This window comes from Hoplias malabaricus, chromosome 2 (assembly GCF_029633855.1).
Source record: "Hoplias malabaricus isolate fHopMal1 chromosome 2, fHopMal1.hap1, whole genome shotgun sequence".
Taxonomy (NCBI): domain Eukaryota; kingdom Metazoa; phylum Chordata; class Actinopteri; order Characiformes; family Erythrinidae; genus Hoplias; species Hoplias malabaricus.
The window spans coordinates 46,576,333-46,601,387 of NC_089801.1; the positions used below are offsets into that span (position 1 = coordinate 46,576,333).

Consider the following 25,055-nt stretch of genomic DNA (forward strand, 5'->3'; position numbering starts at 1 on the left):
ACCTTTACCTCCACTACCTCCTCCTCCACCTCCACCTCCAACACCTCCTCCTCCACCTCCACCACCACCTCCATCGATTACTGCTTAATCGCTCAATAACGCCTGCTTAACTGCTCAAAAACACCACCACCTCCACCACCACCAATACCTCCAACACCATCTCCAATGTATCACCAATCAATCCATAAGTGTAAGCCACAAAATTATCAGCCATGAAACAAACCATTAGCATTCAGTAAATCAATAAGCAAACAATTCATAAATATATCAGTAATCAATCCACTCATCAACAATAAATCAATCCACCAGCAATCAATGAAACTATCATCTACAGTAATCAGTAAACAATAACTCAATCCACAGTCAATTAATATGAGTAATCAATCCGAAAAGAAAAGCAATTACACAGAAATAAATCACTCCATCAGCAATCAATCAATTAATTAGCAATCAGTGAGAAAACTATTGTCAGCTAAAAATTACATTAGCAAACAATAATTCATGTATTAACCAATAAGCAAGTAATTCATCTGTTAATTAGCAGTCAATCAATATATCAACAATCAAATCATCAGAAAAAAATAAATCCACCAGCAATTAGTGAGCAATCATTCACAAAGCAATTAAACCACCAGCAATCAATTAAGCAGCAATCAATTTACAATAAGGCAGCAATCAATCCAGCCATCAATAAACAATTAATGAGCAATCAATACACTAATATAAGCAATCGAATAAATCATCTGAAAAAAACAGCAATACATTAATCAATCAGCAATCAATTTCATCTGCAATTATTCAAACATTCAGCAAATTATTCATCAGTAAGTAGTCATTAGTTAATCAGTAAGCAATAAATCAGACAGTTCAGTAATCAAGAAAACAAAAAATCAATTGCTAGAAATTAATCTGTTCATTATGAATCAATCAATATATCAACAATCACCACCTCCTCCTCCTCCAACCCCAACACCTCCTCTTCCACCTCCACCTCCACCTCTATTGATTACTGCTTAATTGCTCAATAACGCCTGCTTAGATGCTCAATAACACCACCATCTCCACCACCACCAATACCTCCAACACCATCTCCACCAGCACCTCCTCCACCTCCTCCTCCTACACCTCCACCACCACAACCGCCACCTCCTCATCCTCCAACCCCATCACCTCCTCTTCTACCTCCACCACCACCTCCTCCTCCACCTCCATTGATTACTGCTTAATTGCTCAATAATGCCTGCTTAGATGCTCAATAACACCACTACCTCCACCACCACCAATACCTCCAACACCATCTCCACTACCACCTCCTCCACCTCCTCCTCCTGCACCTCCACCATCACCACCGCCACCTCCTCCTCCTCCACCTCCAACACCTCCTGTTCCACCTAAACCTCCACCACCAACTCCTCCTCCACCTCCATTGATTACTGCTTAATCGCTCGTTAACACCTGCTTAATTGCTCAATAACACCACCACCTCCACCAACACTTCCAACACCATCTACTCCTCGCCAACCTTGACCACTACCACCGCCACCTCCTCCTCCTCAACCACCACCTCCTCCTCCACCTCCACCACCACCACCTCCACCTCCTCCTCCTCCTCTACCTCCACCACCACCTCTTCCTCCTCCACCTTCACCACCACCACCTCCTCCTCCTCCTCCTCCACCTCCACCACCACCATCTCCTCCTCCTCCTCCACCTCCACCACCTCCTCCTCCTCCTCCACCTTCACCACCACCAACTCCTCCTCCTCATCCTCCACCTCCACCACCACCATCTCCTCCTCCTCCACCTAGATTATCACCTCCTCCACCACCACCACCTCCTCCACCTTTACCTCCACTACCTCCTCCTCCACCTCCACCTCCAAAACCTCCTCCTCCACCTCCACCTCCATCGATTACTGCTTAATCGCTCAATAACGCCAGCTTAACTGCTCAAAAACACCACCACCTCCACCACCACCAATACCTCCAACACCATCTCCACCACCACCTCCTCCAACAATACCAGCATCTCCTCCACCATCACAACCACAATTGATTCATAAGCAGGAGGTGGTGGTGGTGGAGGTGGTGGTGTTATTGAGCAAATAAGCAGGCATAATTGAGCAATTAAGCAGTAATCGATTTACACATAAGCAGTCGATTGGTCAGCAAGAAATAATTCAGCAAATAAGCACCCCCTCCACCATCACCACCACCTACTCCTCCTCCACAACCACCGCCACCTCTTCCTCCTCCTCCTCCACCTCCACCGCCAACTCCTCCTCCTCCACCATTACCAGCGCCACATCCTCCTCCTCCTCCTCCTCCTCCACTTCCACTACCACCACCGCCACCTCCTCCTCCTCCTCCATCAGCACCTCCTCCTCGACCTTATCCACCTCCACAACCACCACCAACTCCTCCTCCACCTCCTCAACAACACCATCTCAACGACCACCATTCATTCATAAGCTGGTGGTGGTGGTGGTGTTATTGAGCAATTAAGCAGTAATCGATTAATTCATAAGCAGTCGATTGGACAGCAAGAAATACTTCAGCAAACAAACACCTCCTCCACCACCACCACCTCCTACTCCTCCACCACCTCCTCCTCCACCTCCACCACCACCACCACCTCCTCCTCCTCCACCTCCACCACCACCACAACCTCCTCCTCCTCCTCCTCCACCTAGATTACCACCTCCTCCACCACCACCACCTCCTCCACCTTTACCTCCACTACCTTCTCCTCCAAGTGAATAATCATTAGTCAATCAATTAGCCATAAATTAGCTATTAATCTGTACATCAGCAGTCAATCAATGTATCACCAATCAATCCATAAGTGTAAGCCACCAAATTATCAGCCATGAAACAAACCATTAGCATTCAGTAAATTAATAAGCAAACAATTCATAAATATATCAGTAATCAATCCACTCATCAACAATAAATCAATCCACCAGCAATCAATGAAACTATCATCTACAGTAATCAGTAAACAATAACTCAATCCACAGTCAATTAATATGAGTAATCAATCCGAAAAGAAAAGCAATTACACAGAAATAAATCACTCCATCAGCAATCAATCAATTAATTAGCAATCAGTGAGAAAACTATTGTCAGCTAAAAATTACATTAGCAAACAATAATTCATGTATTAACCAATAAGCAAGTAATTCATCTGTTAATTAGCAGTCAATCAATATATCAACAATCAAATCATCAGAAAAAAATAAATCCACCAGCAATTAGTGAGCAATCATTCACAAAGCAATTAAACCACCAGCAATCAATTAAGCAGCAATCAATTAAGCAGCAATCAATTTACAATAAGGCAGCAATCAATCCAGCCATCAATAAACAATTAATCAGCAATCAATACATTAATATAAGCAATCGAATAAATCATCTGAAAAAAAAAAACAGCAATAAATTAATCAATCAGCAATCAATTTCATCTGCAATTATTCAAACATTCAGCAAATTATTCATCAGTAAGTAGTCATTAGTTAATCAGTAAGCAATAAATCAGACAGTTCAGTAATCAAGAAAACAAAAAATCAATTGCTAGAAATTAATCTGTTCATTACGAATCAATCAATATATCAACAATCACCACCTCCTCCTCCTCCAACCCCAACACCTCCTCTTCCACCTCCACCTCCACCTCTATTGATTACTGCTTAATTGCTCAATAACGCCTGCTTAGATGCTCAATAACACCACCATCTCCACCACCACCAATACCTCCAACACCATCTCCACAAGCACCTCCTCCACCTCCTCCTCCTACACCTCCACCAACACAACCGCCACCTCCTCATCCTCCAACCCCATCACCTCCTCTTCCACCTCCACCTCCACCACCACCTCCTCCTCCACCTCCATTGATTACGGCTTAATTTCTCAATAATGCCTGCTTAGATGCTCAATAACACCACTACCTCCACCACCACCAATACCTCCAACACCATCTCCACTACCACCTCCTCCACCTCCTCCTCCTGCACCTCCACCATCACCACCACCACCTCCTCCTCCTCCACCTCCAACACCTCCTGTTCCACCTACACCTCCACCACCAACTCCTCCTCCACCTCCATTGATTACTGCTTAATCGCTCGATAACGCCTGCTTAATTGCTCAATAACACCACCACCTCCACCAACACTTCCAACACCATCTACTCCTCCTCCACCTTGACCACTACCACCGCCACCTCCTCCTCCTCAACCACCATCTCCTCCTCCACCTCCACCACCACCACCTCCACCTCCTCCTCCTCCTCCACCTCCACCACCACCTCCTCCTCCTCCTCCTACTCCACCTTCACCACCACCACCTCCTCCTCCACCTAGATTACCACCTCCTCCACCACCACCACCTCCTCCACCTTTACCTCCACTACCTCCTCCTCCACCTCCACCTCCAACACCTCCTCCTCCACCTCCACCACCACCTCCATCGATTACTGCTTAATCGCTCAATAACGCCTGCTTAACTGCTCAAAAACACCACCACCTCCACCACCACCAATACCTCCAACACCATCTCCAATGTATCACCAATCAATCCATAAGTGTAAGCCACAAAATTATCAGCCATGAAACAAACCATTAGCATTCAGTAAATCAATAAGCAAACAATTCATAAATATATCAGTAATCAATCCACTCATCAACAATAAATCAATCCACCAGCAATCAATGAAACTATCATCTACAGTAATCAGTAAACAATAACTCAATCCACAGTCAATTAATATGAGTAATCAATCCGAAAAGAAAAGCAATTACACAGAAATAAATCACTCCATCAGCAATCAATCAATTAATTAGCAATCAGTGAGAAAACTATTGTCAGCTAAAAATTACATTAGCAAACAATAATTCATGTATTAACCAATAAGCAAGTAATTCATCTGTTAATTAGCAGTCAATCAATATATCAACAATCAAATCATCAGAAAAAAATAAATCCACCAGCAATTAGTGAGCAATCATTCACAAAGCAATTAAACCACCAGCAATCAATTAAGCAGCAATCAATTAAGCAGCAATCAATTTACAATAAGGCAGCAATCAATCCAGCCATCAATAAACAATTAATCAGCAATCAATACACTAATATAAGCAATCGAATAAATCATCTGAAAAAAACAGCAATAAATTAATCAATCAGCAATCAATTTCATCTGCAATTATTCAAACATTCAGCAAATTATTCATCAGTAAGTAGTCATTAGTTAATCAGTAAGCAATAAATCAGACAGTTCAGTGATCAACAATAAATCAATTGCTAGAAATTAATCTGTTCATTACGAATCAATCAATATATCAACAATCACCACCTCCTCCTCCTCCAACCCCAACACCTCCTCTTCCACCTCCACCTCTATTGATTACTGCTTAATTGCTCAATAACGCCTGCTTAGATGCTCAATAACACCACCATCTCCACCACCACCAATACCTCCAACACCATCTCCACCAGCACCTCCTCCACCTCCTCCTCCTACACCTCCACCACCACAACCGCCACCTCCTCATCCTCCAACCCCATCACCTCCTCTTCCACCTCCACCTCCACCACCACCTCCTCCTCCACCTCCATTGATTACTGCTTAATTGCTCAATAATGCCTGCTTAGATGCTCAATAACACCACTACCTCCACCACCACCAATACCTCCAACACCATCTCCACTACCACCTCCTCCACCTCCTCCTCCTGCACCTCCACCATCACCACTGCCACCTCCTCCTCCTCCACCTCCAACACCTCCTGTTCCACCTACACCTCCACCACCAACTCCTCCTCCACCTCCATTGATTACTGCTTAATCGCTCGATAACGCCTGCTTAATTGCTCAATAACACCACCTCCTCCTCCTCAACCACCACCTCCTTCTCCACCTCCACCACCACCACCTCCTCCACCTTTACCTCCACTACCTCCTCCTCCACCTCCACCTCCAACACCTCCTCCTCCACCACCACCTCCATCGATTACTGCTTAATCGCTCAATAACGCCTGCTTAACTGCTCAAAAACACCACCACCTCCACCACCACCAATACCTCCAACACCATCTCCACCACCACCTCCTCCAACAATACCAGCATCTCCTCCACCATCACAACCACAATTGATTCATAAGCAGGAGGTGGTGGTGGTGGAGGTGGTGGTGTTATTGAGCAAATAAGCAGGCATAATTGAGCAATTAAGCAGTAATCGATTTACACATAAGCAGTCGATTGGTCAGCAAGAAATAATTCAGCACCTCCTCCACCACAACCACCTCCTCCTCCTCCACCATCACCGCCACCTCCTCCTCCTCCTCCACCACCACCGCCACCTCCTCCTCCTCCTCCACCACCACCGCCACCTCCTCCTCCTCCACCTCCACTGCAAACTCCTCCTCCTCCACGATCACCAGCGCCACATCCTCCTCCTCCTCCTCCTCCACTTCCACTACCACCACCGCCACCTCCTCCTCCTCCTCCATCAGCACCTCCTCCTCGACCTTATCCACCTCCACAACCACCACCACCTCCTCCTCCACCTCCTCAACAACACCATCTCAGCGACCACCATTCATTCATAAGCTGGTGGTGGTGGTGGTGTTATTGAGCAATTAAGCAGTAATCGATTAATTCATAAGCAGTCGATTGGACAGCAAGAAATACTTCAGCAAACAAGCACCTCCTCCACCACCACCACCTCCTCCACCTTTACCTCCACTACCTTCTCCTCCAAGTGAATAATCATTAGTCAATCAATTAGCCATAAATTAGCTATTAATCTGTACATCAGCAGTCAATCAATGTATCACCAATCATTCCATAAGTGTAAGCCACGAAATTATCAGCCATGAAACAAACCTTTAGCATTCAATAAATCAATAAGCAAACAATTCATAAATATATCAGTAATCAATCCACTCATCAACAATAAATCAATCCACCAGCAATCAATGAAACTATCATCTACAGTAATCAGTAAACAATAACTCAATCCACAGTCAATTAATATGACTAATCAATCCGAAAAGAAAAGCAATTACACAGAAATAAATCACTCCATCAGCAATCAATCAATTAATTAGCAATCAGTGAGAAAACTATTGTCAGCTAAAAATTACATTAGCAAACAATAATTCATGTATTAACCAATAAGCAAGTAATTCATCTGTTAATTAGCAGTCAATCAATATATCAACAATCAAATCATCAGAAAAAAATAAATCCACCAGCAATTAGTGAGCAATCATTCACAAAGCAATTAAACCACCAGCAATCAATTAAGCAGCAATCAATTTACAATAAGGCAGCAATCAATCCAGCCATCAATAAACAATTAATCAGCAATCAATACATTAATATAAGCAATCGAATAAATCATCTGAAAAAAAACCAGCAATAAATTAATCAATCAGCAATCAATTTCATCTGCAATTATTCAAACATTCAGCAAATTATTCATCAGTAAGTAGTCATTAGTTAATCAGTAAGCAATAAATCAGACAGTTCAGTGATCAAGAAAACAATAAATCAATTGCTAGAAATTAATCTGTTCATTACGAATCAATCAATATATCAACAATCACCACCTCCTCCTCCTCCAACCCCAACACCTCCTCTTCCACCTCCACCTCCAACTCTATTGATTACTGCTTAATTGCTCAATAACGCCTGCTTAGATGCTCAATAACACCACCATCTCCACCACCACCAAAACCTCCAACACCATCTCCACCAGCACCTCCTCCACCTCCTCCTCCTACACCTCCACCACCACAACCGCCACCTCCTCATCCTCCAACCCCATCACCTCCTCTTCCACCTCCACCTCCACCACCACCTCCACCTCCACCTCTATTGATTACTGCTTAATTGCTCAATAACGCCTGCTTAGATGCTCAATAACACCACCGCCTCCACCAACACTTCCAACACCATCTACTCCTCCTCCACCTTAACCACTACCACCGCCACCGCCTCCTCCTCAACCACCACCTCCTCCTCATACTCCTCCACCTCCACCACCACCACCTCCTCCTCCTCCTCCACCTCCACCACCACCACCTCCTCCTCCTCCTCCACCTAGATTACCACCTCCTCCACCACCTAGATTACCTCCTCCTCCACCTCCACCTCCAACACCTCCTCCTCCACCTCCACCACCACCTCCATCGATTACTGCTTAATCGCTCAATAACGCCTGCTTAACTGCTCAAAAACACCACCACCTCCAACACCATCTCCACCACCACCTCCTCCAACAATACCAGCATCTCCTCCACCATCACAACCACAATTGATTCATAAGCAGGAGGTGGTGGTGGTGGAGGTGGTGGTGTTATTGAGCAAATAAGCAGGCATAATTGAGCAATTAAGAAATACTTCAGAAAACAAGCACCTCCTCCACCACCTCCTCCTCCACCTCCACCACCACCACCTCCTTTTCCTCCTCCTCCACCTAGATTACCACCTCCTCCTCCACATCCTCAACAACTACATCTCAACGACCACCATTCATTCATAAGCAGGTGGTGGTGGTGGTGTTATTGAGCAATTAAGCAGTAATTGATTAATTCATAAGCAGTTGATTGGTCAGCAATAAATACTTCAGCAAACTAGCACCTCCTCCACCACCTCCACCTCTTCCTCCTCCTCCTCCAGCTCCACCACCACCACCTCCTCCTCCTCCTCCTCTTCCTCCACCTAGACTACCACCTCCTCCACCACCACCACCTCCTCCACCTTTACCTCCACTACCTTCTCCTCCAAGTGAATAATCATTAGTCAATCAATTAGCCATAAATTAGCTATTAATCTGTACATCAGCAGTCAATCAATGTATCACCAATCAATCCATAAGTGTAAGCCACCAAATTATCAGCCATGAAACAAACCATTAGCATTCAGTAAATCAATAAGCAAACAATTCATAAATATATCAGTAATCAATCCACTCATCAACAATAAATCAATCCACCAGCAATCAATGAAACTATCATCTACAGTAATCAGTAAACAATAACTCAATCCACAGTCAATTAATATGAGTAATCAATCCGAAAAGAAAAGCAATTACACAGAAATAAATCACTCCATCAGCAATCAATCAATTAATTAGCAATCAGTGAGAAAACTATTGTCAGCTAAAAATTACATTAGCAAACAATAATTCATGTATTAACCAATAAGCAAGTAATTCATCTGTTAATTAGCAGTCAATCAATATATCAACAATCAAATCATCAGAAAAAAATAAATCCACCAGCAATTAGTGAGCAATCATTCACAAAGCAATTAAACCACCAGCAATCAATTAAGCAGCAATCAATTTACAATAAGGCAGCAATCAATCCAGCCATCAATAAACAATTAATCAGCAATCAATACATTAATATAAGCAATCGAATAAATCATCTGAAAAAAAACAGCAATAAATTAATCAATCAGCAATCAATTTCATCTGCAATTATTCAAACATTCAGCAAATTATTCATCAGTAAGTAGTCATTAGTTAATCAGTAAGCAATAAATCAGACAGTTCAGTGATCAAGAAAACAATAAATCAATTGCTAGAAATTAATCTGTTCATTACGAATCAATCAATATATCAACAATCACCACCTCCTCCTCCTCCAACCCCAACACCTCCTCTTCCACCTCCACCTCCACCTCTATTGATTACTGCTTAATTGCTCAATAACGCCTGCTTAGATGCTCAATAACACCACCATCTCCACCACCACCAATACCTCCAACACCATCTCCACCAGCACCTCCTCCACCTCCTCCTCCTACACCTCCACCACCACAACCGCCACCTCCTCATCCTCCAACCCCATCACCTCCTCTTCCACCTCCACCTCCACCACCACCTCCACCTCCACCTCTATTGATTACTGCTTAATTGCTCAATAACGCCTGCTTAGATGCTCAATAACACCACCATCTCCACCACCACCAATACCTCCAACACCATCTCCACTACCACCTCCTCCATCTCCTCCTCCTGCACCTCCACCATCACCACCGCTACCTCCTCCTCCTCCACCTCCAACACCTCCACCACCAACTCCTCCTCCACCTCCATTGATTACTGCTTAATCGCTCGATAACGCCTGCTTAATTGCTCAATAACACCACCGCCTCCACCAGCACTTCCAACACCATCTACTCCTCCTCCACCTTAAACACTACCACCGCCACCTCCTCCTCCTCAACCACCACCTCCTCCTCCACCTCCACCACCACCACCTCCTTTTCCTCCTCCTCCACCTAGATTACCACCTCCTCCTCCACATCCTCAACAACTACATCTCAACGACCACCATTCATTCATAAGCAGGTGGTGGTGGTGGTGTTATTGAGCAATTAAGCAGTAATCGATTAATTCATAAGCAGTTGATTGGTGAGCAATAAATACTTCAGCAATCAAGCACCTCCTCCACCACCACCACCTCCTCCTCCTCCACCACCTCCTCCTCCTCCACCACCTCCTCCTCCACCTCCACCACCTCCACCTCTTCCTCCTCCTCCTCCAGCTCCACCACCACCACCTCCTCCTCCTCCTCCTCTTCCTCCACCTAGACTACCACCTCCTCCACCACCACCACCTCCTCCACCTTTACCTCCACTACCTTCTCCTCCAATTGAATAATCATTAGTCAATCAATTAGCCATAAATTAGCTATTAATCTGTACATCAGCAGTCAATCAATGTATCACCAATCAATCCATAAGTGTAAGCCACCAAATTATCAGCCATGAAACAAACCATTAGCATTCAGTAAATCAATAAGCAAACAATTCATAAATATATCAGTAATCAATCCACTCATCAACAATAAATCAATCCACCAGCAATCAATGAAACTATCATCTACAGTAATCAGTAAACAATAACTCAATCCACAGTCAATTAATATGAGTAATCAATCCGAAAAGAAAAGCAATTACACAGAAATAAATCACTCCATCAGCAATCAATCAATTAATTAGCAATCAGTGAGAAAACTATTGTCAGCTAAAAATTACATTAGCAAACAATAATTCATGTATTAACCAATAACCAAGTAATTCATCTGTTAATTAGCAGTCAATCAATATATCAACAATCAAATCATCAGAAAAAAATAAATCCACCAGCAATTAGTGAGCAATCATTCACAAAGCAATTAAACCACTAGCAATCAATTAAGCAGCAATCAATTTACAATAAGGCAGCAATCAATCCAGCCATCAATAAACAATTAATCAGCAATCAATACGTTAATATAAGCAATCAAATAAATCATCTGAAAAAAAACAGCAATCAATTAATCAATCAGCAATCAATTTCATCTGCAATTATTCAAACATTCAGCAAATTATTCATCAGTAAGTAGTCATTAGTTAATCAGTAAGCAATAAATCAGACAGTTCAGTGATCAAGAAAACAATAAATCAATTGCTAGAAATTAATCTGTTCATTACGAATCAATCAATATATCAACAATCACCACCTCCTCCTCCTCCAACCCCAACACCTCCTCTTCCACCTCCACCTCCACCTCTATTGATTACTGCTTAATTGCTCAATAACGCCTGCTTAGATGCTCATTAACACCACCATCTCCACCAGCACCAATACCTCCAACACCATCTCCACCAGCACCTCCTCCACCTCCTCCTCCTACACCTCCACCACCACAACCGCCACCTCCTCATCCTCCAACCCCATCACCTCCTCTTCCACCACCACCACCACCTCCTCCTCCACCTCCATTGATTACTGCTTAATTGCTCAATAATGCCTGCTTAGATGCTCAATAACACCACTACCTCCACCACCACCAATACCTCCAACACCATCTCCACTACCACCTCCTCCACCTCCTCCTCCTGCACCTCCACCATCACCACCGCCACCTCCTCCTCCTCCACCTCCAACAGCTCCTGTTCCACCTACACCTCCACCACCAACTCCTCCTCCACCTCCATTGATTACTGCTTAATCGCTCGATAACGCCTGCTTAATTGCTCAATAACACCACCACCTCCACCAACACTTCCAACACCATCTACTCCTCCTCCACCTTGACCACTACCACCGCCACCTCCTCCTCCTCAACCACCACCCCCTCCTCCACCTCCACCACCACGACCTCCACCTCCTCCTCCTCCTCCACCTACACCACCACCTCCTCCTCCTCCTCCACCTAGATTACCACCTCCTCCACCTCCTCCACTTCCTCCACCTTTACCTCCACTACATCCTCCTCCACCTCCACCTCCAACACCTCCTCCTCCACCTCCACCACCACCTCCATCGATTACTGCTTAATCGCTCAATAACGCCTGCTTAACTGCTCAAAAACACCACCACCTCCACCACCACCAATACCTCCAACACCATCTCCACCACCATCTCCTCCAACAATACCAGCATCTCCTCCACCATCACAACCACAATTGATTCATAAGCAGGAGGTGGTGGTGGTGGAGGTGGTGGTGTTATTGAGCAAATAAGCAGGCATAATTGAGCAATTAAGCAGTAATCGATTTACACATAAGCAGTCGATTGGTCAGCAAGAAATAAATCAGCAAATAAGCACCTCCTCCACCACAACCACCTCCTCCTCCTCCACCATCACCGCCACCTCCTCCTCCTCCTCTACCACCACCGCCACCTCTTCCTCCTCCTCCTCCACCATCACCAGCGCCACATCCTCCTCCTCCACCACCAACACCTCCTCCTCCTTCTCCTCCACTTCCACTACCACCACCGCCATCTCCTCCTCCTCCTCCTCCAACAGCACCTCCTCCTTGACCTTATCCACCTCCACAACCACCACCACCTCCTCCTCCACATCCTCAACAACTAAATCTCAACGACCACCATTCATTCATAAGCAGGTGGTGGTGGTGGTGTTATTGAGCAATTAAGCAGTAATCGATTAATTCATAAGCAGTTGATTGGTCAGCAAGAAATACTTCAGCAAACAAGCACCTCCTCCACCACCTCCACCTCCTCCTCCTCCACCTCCACCACCACCACCTCCTCCTCCAGCTCCACCACCACCACCTCCTCCTCCTCCTCCACCTAGACTACCACCTCCTCCACCACCACCACCTCCTCCACCTTTACCTCCACTACCTTCTCCTCCAAGTGAATAATCATTAGTCAATCAATTAGCCATAAATTAGCTATTAATCTGTACATCAACAGTCAATCAATGTATCACCAATCAATCCATAAGTGTAAGCCACCAAATTATCAGCCATGAAACAAACCATTAGCATTCAGTAAATCAATAAGCAAACAATTCATAAATATATCAGTAATCAATCCACTCATCAACAATAAATCAATCCACCAGCAATCAATGAAACTATCATCTACAGTAATCAGTAAACAATAACTCAATCCACAGTCAATTAATAGTAGTAATCAATCCGAAAAGAAAAGCAATTACACAGAAATAAATCACTCCATCAGCAATCAATCAATTAATTAGCAATCAGTGAGAAAACTATTGTCAGCTAAAAATTACATTAGCAAACAATAATTCATGTATTAACCAATAAGCAAGTAATTCATCTGTTAATTAGCAGTCAATCAATATATCAACAATCAAATCATCAGAAAAAAATAAATCCACCAGCAATTAGTGAGCAATCATTCACAAAGCAATTAAACCACCAGCAATCAATTAAGCAGCAATCAATTTACAATAAGGCAGCAATCAATCCAGCCATCAATAAACAATTAATCAGCAATCAATACATTAATATAAGCAATCGAATAAATCATCTGAAAAAAAACAGCAATAAATTAATCAATCAGCAATCAATTTCATCTGCAAATATTCAAACATTCAGCAAATTATTCATCAGTAAGTAGTCATTAGTTAATCAGTAAGCAATAAATCAGACAGTTCAGTGATCAACAATAAATCAATTGCTAGAAATTAATCTGTTCATTACAAATCAATAAATATATCAACAATCACCACCTCCTCCTCCTCCAACCCCAACACCTCCTCTTCCACCTCCACCTCCACCTCTATAGATTACTGCTTAATTGCTCAAAAACGCCTACTTAGATGCTCAATAACACCACCATCTCCACCACCACCAATACCTCCAACACCATTTCCACCAGCACCTCCTCCACCTCCTCCTCCTACACCTCCACCACCACAACCGCCACCTCCTCATCCTCCAACCCCATCACCTCCTCTTCCACCTCCACCTCCACCACCACCTCCTCCTCCACCTCCATTGATTACTGCTTAATTGCTCAATAATGCCTGCTTAGATGATCAATAACACCACTACCTCCACCACCACCAACACCTCCAACACCATCTCCACTACCACCTCCTCCTGCACCTCCACCATCACCACCGCCACCTCCTCCTCCTCCACCTCCAACACCTCCTGTTCCACCTACACCTCCACCACCAACTCATCCTCCACCTCCATTGATTACTGCTTAATCGCTCGATAACGCCTGCTTAATTGCTCAATAACACGACCACCTTGACCACTACCACCGCCACCTCCTCCTCCTCAACCACCACCTCCTCCTCCACCTCCACCACCACCACCTCCACCTCCTCCTCCTCCTCCACCTTCACCATCACCACCACCTCCTCCTCCTCCTCCAACTCCACCACCACCACCTCCTCCACCTCCTCCTCCACCTAGATTACCACCTCCTCCACCACCACCACCTCCTCCACCTTTACCTCCACTACCTCCTCCTCCACCTCCACCTCCAACACCTCCTCCACCACCTCCACCACCACCTCCATCGATTACTGCTTAATCACTCAATAACGCCTGCTTAACTGCTCAAAAACACCACCACCTCCACCACCACCAATACCTCCAACACCATCTCCACCACCACCTCCTCCAACAATACCAGCATCTCCTCCACCATCACAACCACAATTGATTCATAAGCAGGAGGTGGTGGTGGTGGAGGTGGTGGTGTTATTGAGCAAATAAGCAGGCATAATTGAGCAATTAAGCAGTAATCGATTTACAAATAAGCAGTTGATTGGTCAGCAAGAAATAATTCAGCAAATAAGCACCTCCTCCACCACAACCACCTCCTCCTCCTCCACCACCACCACCACCTCCTCCTCCTCCTCCACCACCACCGCCACCTCTTCCTCCTCCTCCTCCACCAACTCCTCCTCCTCCACCATCACCACCGCCACCTCCTCCTCCTCCTCCATCAGCACCTCCTCCTCGACCTTATCCACCTCCACCTCCACCACCACCTCCTCCTCCACCTCCATTGATTACTGCTTAATTGCTCAATAATGCCTGCTTAGATGCTCAATAACACCACTACCTCCACCACCACCAATACCTCCAACACCATCTCCACTACCACCTCCTCCACCTCCTCCTCCTGCACCTCCACCATCACCACCGCCACCTCCTCCTCCTCCACCTCCAACACCTCCTGTTCCACCTACACCTCCACCACCAATTCCTCCTCCACCTCCATTGATTAATGCTTAATTGCTCGATAACGCCTGCTTAATTGCTCAATAACACCACCACCTCCACCAACATTTCCAACACCATCTACTCCTCCTCCAACTTGACCACTACCACCGCCACCTCCTCCTCCTCAACCACCACCTCCTCCTCCACCTCCACCACCTCCACCTCCTCCTCCTCCTCCTTCAACTTCACCACCACCACCTCCTCCTCCTCCTCCTCCACCTCCACCACCACCAACTCCTCCTCCTCCACCTCCACCTCCACCACCACCAATACCTCCAACACCATCTCCACCACCACCTCCTCCAACAAAGCAGCATCTCCTCCACCATCACAACCACAATTGATGATCAATCAGCAATCAATTTCATCTGCAATTATTCAAACATTCAGCAAATTATTCATCAGTAAGTAGTCATTTGTTGATCAGTAAGCAATAAATCAGACAGTTCAGTGATCAAGAAAACAATAAATCAATTGCTAGAAATTAATCTGTTCATTACGAATCAATCAATATATCAACAATCACCATCTCCTCCTCCTCCAACCCCAACACCTCCTCTTCCACCTCCACCTCTATTGATTACTGCTTAATTGCTCAATAACGCCTGCTTAGATACTCAATAACACCACCATCTCCACCACCACCAGTACCTCCAACACCATCTCCACCACCAACTCCTACACCTCCTCCTCCTACACCTCCACCACCACCACCACCTCCTCCTCCTCCACCTCCAACACCTCCTGTTCCACCTCCACCACCAAGTCCTCCTCCACCTCCATCGATTACTGCTTAATTGCTCAATAACGCCTGCTTAATTGCTCAATAACACCACCACCTCCACCAACACCTCCAACACCATCTCCACCACCACCTCCTCCACCTTCACCACTACCACCACCACCTCCTCCTCCTCAACCACCACCTCCTCCTCCAGCTCCTCAACAACACCATCTCCACCACCACCTCCTCCATTCATTCATAAGCAGGTGGTGGTGGTGGTGTTGTTAAGCAATTAAGCAGTAATCGATTTATTCATAAGCAGTCAATAGGTCACCAAGAAATAGTTCAGCAAATAAGCACCTCCTCCACCACCACCTCCTCTACCTCCACTACCACCTCCTCCACCTCCTCTACCTCCACTACCACATTCACCTCCTCCTCCTCTACCTCCACTACCACCTCCTCCATTTCCTCCACCAGCACCTCGTCCTCCTCCACCTCCACCACTACCATCTGCTCCTCCTCCTCCACCACCACCTCCAACACCTGCTCTTCCACCACCTTCATCAATTACTGCTTAATTGCTCAATAATGTCTGCTTAATTGCTCAATAACACCACCACCTCCACCACCACCAATACCTCCAATACCATCTCCACCACCACCTCCTCCAACACTACTAGCATATCCTCCACCACCACCATTCATTCATAAGCAGGTGGTGGTGGCACAACTGCCACCTTCTCCTCCTCCACCTGCACCACCACCTCCTACTCCTCCAACTCCACCCCCACGTCCTCCTCCACTACCACCACAGACACCACCTAAGCAAGAAATTCATCTGTTCATTAGCAGTCAATCAATATATCTACAATCAAATCATCAGAAAAAAATAAATCCACCAGCAATTAGTGAGCAATCATTCACAAAGCAATTAAACCACCAGCAATCAATTAAGCAGCAATCAATTTACAATAAGGCAGCAATCAATCCAGCCGTCGATAAACAATTAATCAGCAATCAATACATTAATATAAGCAATCGAATAAATCATCTAAAAAAATAACCAGCAATAAATTAATCAATCAGCAATCAATTCCATCTGCAATTATTCAAACATTCAGCAAATTATTCATCAGTAAGTAGTCATTAGTCAATTAGTAAGCAATAAATCAGTCAGTTCAGTGATCAAGCAAACAATAAATCAGAAATCAATTTCTAGAAATTGATCTGTTCATTAGGAGTCATTCAATATATCAACAATCACCACATCCTCCTCCTCCAACCCCAACGCCTCCTCTTCCACCTCCACCTCCACCACCACTAATACCTACAACACCATCTGCACCACCACCTCATCACCATCCTCCTCCTCCACCTCCAACACATCCTGTTCCACCTCCACCTACACCACCACCTCCATCGATTACTGCTTAGTCGCTCAATAACACCTGCTTAATTGCTCAGTAACACTACCACCTCCACCAATACCTCCAACACCATCTCCACCACCACCTCCTTCACCTCCTCCTCCACCTCCACCACTACCACCGCCACCTCCTCCTCCTGAACCACCACCTCCTCCTCCAACACCCCCACCTCCACCACCACCACCTCCTCCTCCACCTATTCAAAGACACCATCTCCACCACCACCTCCTCCAACTCTACCAACATCTCCTCCACCACCATTCATTCATAAGCAGGTGGTGGTGGTGGAGGTGGTGTTATTGAGCAATTAAGCAGTAATCGATTTATTCATAAGCAGTCAATTGGTCAGCAAGAAATAATTCAGCAAATAAGCACCTCCTTTATCATCACCACCTCCTCCTCCTCCACCACCTCCTCCACCTCCACTACCACCTTCACCACCTCCTCCACCTGCACCACCTCCTCCTCCTGCACCTCCACCTCCACCTCCACCACAACCACCATTCATTAATTAGCAGATGGTGGTGTTGGAAGTGGTGGAGGTGGTAATTTTATTGAACAATTAAGCAGGCGTTATTGAGCAATTAAGCAGGTGTTACTGAACAATAAAACAGTTATCGATTCATTCATTAGCAGTCAATTAGTCAGCAAGAAATTATTCAGAAAATAAGGAATCTACCAGCTATTTAGTAATCAGAAAAGAAGAATTCTTTAGTTTTTACCATCAGCAATTAATTGATATAACCAGCAATCAATCCAAAACCATCAAAAAACTATATAAAATATCTGCAATCAATTCAATCCTCAGCAATAAATCATCAGCATTAATCAGTGAATAATCATTAGTCAATCAATAAGCCATAAATTAGCTATTAATCTATACATCAGCAGTCAATCAATGTATCACCAGTCAATCCATAACTGTAAGCCATCAAATTATCCACTGTAAGCCATCCACTCATCAACAATAAATCAATCCACCAGCAATCAGTGAAACTATCATCTACAGTAATCAGTAAACAATAACTCAATCAACAGTCAATTAATATGAGTAATCAATCCAAAAAGAAAAAAGCAATTACACAGAAATAAATCACTCCATCAGCAATCAATCAATTAATTAGCAATCAGTGAGAAAACTAATGTCAGCTAAAAATTACATTAGCAAACAATAATTCATGTATTAACCAATAAGCAAGAAATTCATCTGTTCATTAGCAGTCAATCAATATATCAACAATCAAATCATCAGAAAAAAATAAATCCACCAGCAATTAGTGAGCAATCATTCACAAAGCAATTAAACCACCAGCAATCAATTAAGCAGCAATCAATTTACAATAAGGCAGCAATCAATCCAGCCATCAATAAACAATTAATCAGCAATCAAGACATTAATATAAGTAATCGAATAAATCATCTGAAAAAGATTACCTGCAATAAATTAATCAATCAGCAATCAATTTCATCTGCAATTATTCAAACATTCAGCAAATTATTCATCAGTAAGTAGTCATTAGTTAATCAGTATGCAATAAATCAATCAGTTCAGTGATCAAGCAAACAGTAAATCAGAAATCAATTGCTAGAAATTAATCTGTTCATTAGCAGTCAATAAAATATATAAACAATCAATCAAATCATCAGAAAAAAAAAAAAAACTAATCCACCAGCAATTAGTGAGCAAACATTCAGAAGGCAATCAAACCACCAGCAATAATTCATTATCAGTAACAGCTTATCAGGTTCAGGGTCGCAGTGGGTCCAGAGCCTACCTGGAATCATTGGGTGCAAGGCATGGATACACCCTGGAGGGGGCGCTAGTCCTTCACAGGGCAACACACACACTCACACATTCACACCTACGATCACTTTTGAGTCGCCAATCAACCTATCAACGTGTGTTTTTGGACTGACGGAGGAAACCGGAGCACCCGGAGGAAACCCACACCGACACAGGGAGAACACACCAACTCCTCACAGACAGTCACCCAGAGCGGGAATCGAACCCACAACCTCCAGGTCCCTGGAGCTGTGTGACTGTGACACTACCTGCTGCTCCACCGTGCCACCCTCACCAGCAATCAATTAATCAGCAATCAATTTACAATAAGGCAGCAATCAATTCATCCATCCATAATCAATTAATCAGCAACCAGCACATTAATATAAGCAATCAAATAAAACATCTGAAAAAAGTAATCGGCTCCCCTTATTCCGCGTCAGTGGCACTTTGTGTCTGTTACACCATTAATAACACAACCAACACAGTGCAGTGAGCAGAGACCCATTAGCACAACAAACAACCAGGCAACAGATAATGTTACAAAGCAGCAACATTTAAAAGACGTTTAAAATAGTACACTAAAGATAAACACTTTACAAAACTGCAGCAGCACACTTTAAACAGTCTAAGCGGTAAATATTAATTAACAGCAGCAGGAGGTTTAATAATCCTTGAAACTTACCTTAAAAGTTTCTCCTGCTTTTAAACTCCCTCTGACTCCAGCTTCCACACAGTTTAAACCCCGTTCCCCGTCTATCTTTTTCCTAAAGCGGTTATGAAAGTTCAGTCCTGGTTCTGACAAAGAACTGAACGACAGAGAAGTTACTCTGCGATGGCACCTCTTCTCCGCTCACCTTTCCCATGGAATGTGTGATGTCACAATTGATTGGTTCCAACTATTGTGACTCAAGTGTGACGCTGATTGGCTGTGTGCATATAAGCCCCACCCCTCATTGCTTTCATTTATATATATTTATATATTGTCAGAGAACCTTCTGGAACACCACTCAATGTTTCTGCAGCAGGAAGCCAATAAGAACACAGTATTCATAAAGATTTTAATTGCATTATTTTCTATACTTCTTACACTGTTTGTAAGAAGTATTTTTTAGTATTTTTTAGTATTTTTGTGATTAAAGGATAAATATAAAAGTATTATTATTTATGAAATATATTTCATATTTGTTAAAAATGTCATTTTTCTTCTCTGTTTAGAATAAGAAGCATGTTTTGACTTCACTGTTGTTGTGGTGCCATGTAAAACTGGATCAAACATGGGCTAAAAGTTAATAATAATAATACTCAAAAGTTTTTTTTTTTTTATTTCATGTTACAATTTCTTTTATACGTTTTAATGTATTATATTTTAACATTATTTTACAACCTATACATGAATAACAATCAGTCAAATCAGCAAAAAATAAACCCAACAGAAGTCAATTGAATGTTGAGCAATTAAGCAGTAATCAATTCATTCATAAGTAGTCAATTAGTCAGCAAGAAATAATTCAGCAAATAAGGAATCTATCAGCTAAATAGTAATCAGAAAAGAATAATTCAGTTTTTACCATCAACATTTAATTAATATAACCATCAATCAATCAAAAACTATCAAAACACAATATAAAATATCTGCAATCAATTCAATCCTCAGCAATAAATCAATCATCAGCTCAAAATTAATCAGAGAATACTCATTAGTCAATCAATAAGCCATTAACCACCTCCTCCTCCAACACCTCCATCGATTACTGTTTCATCGCTCAATAACACCACCACCACTTCCACCACAACCAAAACCTCCAAAACCATCTTCACCACCACCTCCTCCAACACTACCAGTATCTCCCCCAACATTCATTCATAAGCAGGTGGTGGTGGTGTTGGAGTTGGTGGTGTTATTGAGCAATTAAGCAGGCGTTATTGAGCAATTAAGCAGTAATCGATTTATTCATAAGCAGTCGATTGGTCAGCAAGAAATAATTCAGCAAATAAGCACCTCCTCCACCACAACCACCTCCTCCTCCACCTCCAACACCACAACCACCACCATCTGGTCCTCCTCCACCTCCACCTCCACCGCCACCTCCTCCTCATCCACCTCCACTGCCAACGCCACCTCCTCCTCCGCCTCCTCCACCTCCACCTCCAACACCTCCTCCTCCACCTCCACCACCACCTCCTCTTCCACCAATTCCATCGATTACTGCTTAATCGCTTAATAGCGCCTGCTTAACTGCTCAAAAACACCACCACCTCCACCACCACCAATACCTCCAACACCATCTCCACCACCACCTCCTCCAACACTACCAGCATCTCCTCCACCACCACAACCACCATTGATTCATAAGCAGGAGGTGGTGGAGGTGGAGGTGGTAGTGTTATTGAGTAAATAAGCAGGCATAATTGAGCAATTAAGCAGTAATCGATTTATACATAAGCAGTCCATTGGTCAGCAAGAAATAATTCAGCAAATAAGCACCTCCTCTACCACCACAGCCACCTCCTTCTCCTCCTCCTCCACCGCCAACTCCTCCTCCTCCACCATCACCAGCGCCACCTCCTCCTCCTCCTCCATCAGCACCTCCTCCTCGACCTTATCCACCTCCACCACCACCACCTCCTCCTCCTCCAACACCACCACCACCTCCTCCTCCTCCACTTCCACCACCACCACCTCCACCTCCTCCTCCTCCTCCATTTCCACCACCACCAACTCCACCTCCTCCTCCTCCACCTCCTCCTCCTCCTCCACCTAGACTACCACCTCCTCCACCTTCACCACCTCCTCCACCACCTTTATCTCCACTACCTTCTCCTCCACCTCCACCACCACCACCTCCTCACCATCTCCTCCACCACAACCACTATTCATTCATAAGCAGGTGGTGGTGTTGGAAGTGGTGGTGGTGGAGTACGTGATGTTATTGAGCAATTAAGCAGGTGTTATTGATCAATTAAACAGTAATAGATTCATTCAAAAGCAGTCAATTATTCAGCAAGAAATAATTCAGCAAATAAGGAAACTATCAGCTATATAGTAATCAGAAAAGAATAATTCTTCAGTTTTTACCATAAGCAATTATTTAATATAACCAGCAATCAAACCAAAACCATCAAAAAACAATATAAAGTATCTGCAATCAATTCAATCCTCACCAATAAATCAATCATCAGCTCATTAATAAGTGAATAATCACTGAATAGTCAATCAATTAGCCATAAATGAGCTATTAATCTGTACATCAGCAGTCAATCAATGTATCACCAATCAATCCATAAGTGTAAGCCACCAAATTATCAGCCATGAAACAAACCATTAGCATTCAGTAAATCAATAAGCAAACAATTCATAAATATATCAGTAATCAATCCACTCATCAACAATAAATCAATCCACCAGCAATCAATGAAACTATCATCTACAGTAATCAGTAAACAATAACTCAATCCACAGTCAATTAATATGAGTAATCAATCCGAAAATAAAAGCAATTACACAGAAATAAATCACTCCATCAGCAATCAATCAATTAATTAGCAATCAGTGAGAAAACTATTGTCAGCTAAAAATTACATTAGCAAACAATAATTCATGTATTAACCAATAAGCAAGTAATTCATCTGTTAATTAGCAGTCAATCAATATATCAACAATCAAATCATCAGAAAAAAATAAATCCACCAGCAATTAGTGAGCAATCATTCACAAAGCAATTAAACCACTAGCAATCAATTAAGCAGCAATCAATTTACAATAAGGCAGCAATCAATCCAGCCATCAATAAATAATTAATCAGCAATCAATACATTAATATAAGCAATCGAATAAATCATCTGAAAAAAAACAGCAATAAATTAATCAATCAGCAATCAATTTCATCTGCAATTATTCAAACATTCAGCAAATTATTCATCAGTAAGTAGTCATTAGTTAATCAGTAAGCAATAAATCAGACAGTTCAGTGATCAAGAAAACAATAAATCAATTGCTAGAAATTAATCTGTTCATTACGAATCAATCAATATATCAACAATCACCACCTCCTCCTCCTCCAACCCCAACACCTCCTCTTCCACCTCCACCTCTATTGATTACTGCTTAATTGCTCAATAACGCCTGCTTAGATGCTCAATAACACCACCATCTCCACCACCACCAATACCTCCAACACCATCTCCACCAGCACCTCCTCCACCTCCTCCTCCTACACCTCCACCACCACAACCGCCACCTCCTCATCCTCCAACCCCATCACCTCCTCTTCCACCTCCACCTCCACCACCACCTCCATTGATTACTGCTTAATTGCTCAATAATGCCTGCTTAGATGCTCAATAACACCACTACCTCCACCACCACCAATACCTCCAACACCATCTCCACTACCACCTCCTCCACCTCCTCCTCCTGCACCTCCACCATCACCACCGCCACCTCCTCCTCCTCCACCTCCAACACCTCCTGTTCCACCTACACCTCCACCACCAATTCCTCCTCCACCTCCATTGATTACTGCTTAATTGCTCGATAACGCCTGCTTAATTGCTCAATAACACCACCACCTCCACCAACATTTCCAACACCATCTACTCCTCCTCCAACTTGACCACTACCAAAGCCACCTCCTCCTCCTCAACCACCACCTCCTCCTCCACCTCCACCACCTCCACCTCCTCCTCCTCCTTCAACTTCACCACCACCACCTCCTCCTCCTCCTCCACCTCCACCACCACCACCTCCTCCTCCTCCACCTCCACCACCACCTCCTCCATCTTTACCTCCACTACCTCCTCCTCCACCTCCACCTCCAACACCTCCTCCTCCACCTCCACCACCACCAATACCTCCAACACCATCTCCACCACCACCTCCTCCAACAAAGCAGCATCTCCTCCACCATCACAACCACAATTGATGATCAATCAGCAATCAATTTCATCTGCAATTATTCAAACATTCAGCAAATTATTCATCAGTAAGTAGTCATTTGTTGATCAGTAAGCAATAAATCAGACAGTTCAGTGATCAAGAAAACAATAAATCAATTGCTAGAAATTAATCTGTTCATTACGAATCAATCAATATATCAACAATCACCATCTCCTCCTCCTCCAACCCCAACACCTCCTCTTCCACCTCCACCTCTATTGATTACTGCTTAATTGCTCAATATCGCCTGCTTAGATACTCAATAACACCACCATCTCCACCACCACCAGTACCTCCAACACCATCTCCACCACCAACTCCTACACCTCCTCCTCCTACACCTCCACCACCACCACCACCTCCTCCTCCACCTCCAACACCTCCTGTTCCACCTCCACCACCAACTCCTCCTCCACCTCCATCGATTACTGCTTAATTGCTCAATAACGCCTACTTAATTGCTCAATAACACCACCACCTCCACCAACACCTCCAACACCATCTCCACCACCACCTCCTCCACCTTCACCACTACCACCACCACCTCCTCCTCCTCAACCACCACCTCCTCCTCCAGCTCCTCAACAACACCATCTCCACCACCACCTCCTCCAACAATGCCAACAACTCCTCCACCACCATTCAT

General features: G+C 44.0%; 1 pseudogene; it reads left to right on the forward strand.

Annotated features, from left to right (window-relative positions):
• Positions 1-1,466: 1,466 nt before the first annotated feature.
• Positions 1,467-14,807, forward strand: LOC136676930 (mucin-22-like; annotated as a pseudogene).
• Positions 14,808-25,055: the final 10,248 nt, after the last annotated feature.